Here is a 2,410-nt window from a genome sequence, read left to right on the forward strand (position 1 = left end):
CAGCAATAACAGATTCCACCATAGCACATCACCAGAAGTCCCCCACTGACCACAATGGCCATTAACTTAATCAAACAATGTGGTCCCCAGCAGAAAACACTTCTCATGCTTTTCCAGATACTGTCAGCATTTGTTGTGGTGGCAGCTGCATCTGTGGGAGCAATGGGGAGCATGAGCCCGTGCTGTGCCCCACTGCTGAGCTGGCGGCATGGTGCACATGGCCAGGACGTTCTGTGTTCCCCCAGAGCTGGGCCTGCAGGCACCTTGCTGCCCCTTGGCACTGGACAGTACCTGAGCCCCTGAGCCTGCATGGCATCATTACTCTGCGCTGTACCAGTGTACTCCAGGTAACACTTGTCAAAGACATGGATAGGGACAAGGAAAATGCCCAGGGTTTTGGAGCTACTCCAGAGCCCTCCATCCTCCAAACAGCCCCTAAACCTGATGTACCCAGAGCCCGGGAAACTGCAGGGATATCAGGGTGTGCCTGGCCTCTGGTGCACTTTGGGCTCCCTGTCTGCTGATGCCCAATGCCTTCCGGCAGAGCCTGGGGAGAAGCTGCAGCCAGGCCAGGCTGGGAAACAGCCCTGCAGGGTGTGAAAGCAGTAGTGGGGCAGCGAGGCTGCCATGGATCCCTTCCCACTGTGCCAGGCACGGTGTGTCCAGAGGTGCAGAGCAAGGCCCCGGCTGGGAGTGTCAGGAGAAGGCTCAGGGACATGCACCCACCATGCTGTCTCTCCTGATCACTCAGCCTGTTGTTTATGTGTTTGGATGCCTCTGGGGCCTTATTGCCTCTTGAAAGTTTGTTCCTCTGTCTTGGAGGACCTTAACAGAGAGTATTTCCATTTCAGATGAATGGATCCCACAAAACCATGGCCTTTGGAGTCAGTAGGGATCTAAACCTCAGCCTACCTCTAACCCTAAACCTAAGCATTAAATTAAGATTAAACCTAACCCTAAACCTATCCCTATAACCTAACCCTAAACCTACACTTAACCCTAATCCTACACCTAACCGTATACCAAAACCTACACCTAACCCTAAAACTTAACCCTAAACCTAAACCTACACTTAACCCTAACCCTGATCCTATATCTAACGCTTAGTCTAAACCTCAGCCTACCTCTAATACTAACACTAAACCTTCGATTAAGTTTTACCCCAACACTAAACCTATCCCTAAAACCTAACGTGAACCCTAAATCTACACTTAACCCTAACTCTACCACTACACCTACACCAAAACCTACACGTTACCCTATCCTATGCCAGCTGGTGGATGGGGTCCGCCGCTTGGGACCCAGAGAGCCACAGCCACCCCAAAGGAAGTCTCGCTAGAAACAGCTCCTTGGAGGGTCAGGGCGCTCCTCAGCTGGCCAGAGGGGCTTCTCAGCATCGGGCAGAGCAGTGATTTTTCAGCTCAGTGATTTCAGCTTTCAGTGATTTCAGCTCAGTGCTCTCAGCTCATGCCCTTGTGAGTTAGCCCCTCTTTTAGCGGGTCGTGGTGAGAGAGAGAGAGGTCTCGTATGGAATTTCCGCAGGTGGTACTTTATTGAGAGGGTACCAGTGAAAGGGATCCAGGGACGAGGAACCTCTGCTGGCCAGAGGAAACTCAGGGGTTTTTATGGGACACCAGGGTGGGAGGAAAAGGGTACAGAACCAATCAATTGTAACAGATCTACATAAAATCCCGAGGGGGCTTGTGGGTCTCCAGCCAGGTCACGGTAGCTAGGAGGTTTACCCTTTGTCTTAGGTGCTCTGGCTGAAGTTGCGAAATTCTTCCTTGACTCCTCAGCTTGGCTCCCTCCAGGGCAGAGCAGCCGGGGCTCCGCCCACCTCCACACTATCCCTAACCCTTAGACTAAGAATAACCCTCGCCCTAAACCTATACCTAAAACCTAATCCTAACCCTAAACCTGACCCTAAACCTCACCTTCACTCTCCCACTCACCCTGATGCTGAACACGACCCAGAGTCTGATCCTGATCCTAACACTAACCATAACCCTAACCATAGCCATAGCCCAAGCCCTAGCCCTAGCTCTAGCCCTAGCCCTAGCTCTAGCCCTAGCCCTAGCCCTAGCCCTAGCCCTAGCCCTAGCCCTAACCCTAGTCCTAGCCCTAGTCCTAGCCCTAACCCTAACCCTAAACCTAACCCTAAACCTTAGTCTAATACTAACCCTAACCCTAAACCTATCACTAAAACCTAACCCTAACCCTAAACCTGCACTTAACCCTACCCCTGACCCTATATCTAACACTAACCGTAACCCTAAACCTTACCCCAAACCTCAGCCTCCCTCTAACACTAACCCTAACCCTTGGATTAAGATTCACTCTAACACTAAACCTGTCCCCAAAACCTAACCCTAACCCTAAATCTACACTTAACTCTAACTCTACCGCTAAA

General features: G+C 51.2%; 1 long non-coding RNA gene across 1 annotated transcript; it reads right to left on the reverse strand.

Annotated features, from left to right (window-relative positions):
- Nucleotides 1–902: 902 nt before the first annotated feature.
- LOC136365759 (uncharacterized) lies at nt 903–2,160 on the reverse strand. The gene is made up of 3 exons (XR_010744407.1): nt 2,139–2,160; nt 1,248–1,264; nt 903–1,029 (listed from the first exon to the last, which is right to left on the reverse strand). It is a non-coding gene; the product is annotated as an uncharacterized lncRNA (long non-coding RNA).
- Nucleotides 2,161–2,410: the final 250 nt, after the last annotated feature.

This window comes from Sylvia atricapilla, chromosome 10, assembly GCF_009819655.1.
Source record: "Sylvia atricapilla isolate bSylAtr1 chromosome 10, bSylAtr1.pri, whole genome shotgun sequence".
NCBI lineage: Eukaryota > Metazoa > Chordata > Aves > Passeriformes > Sylviidae > Sylvia > Sylvia atricapilla.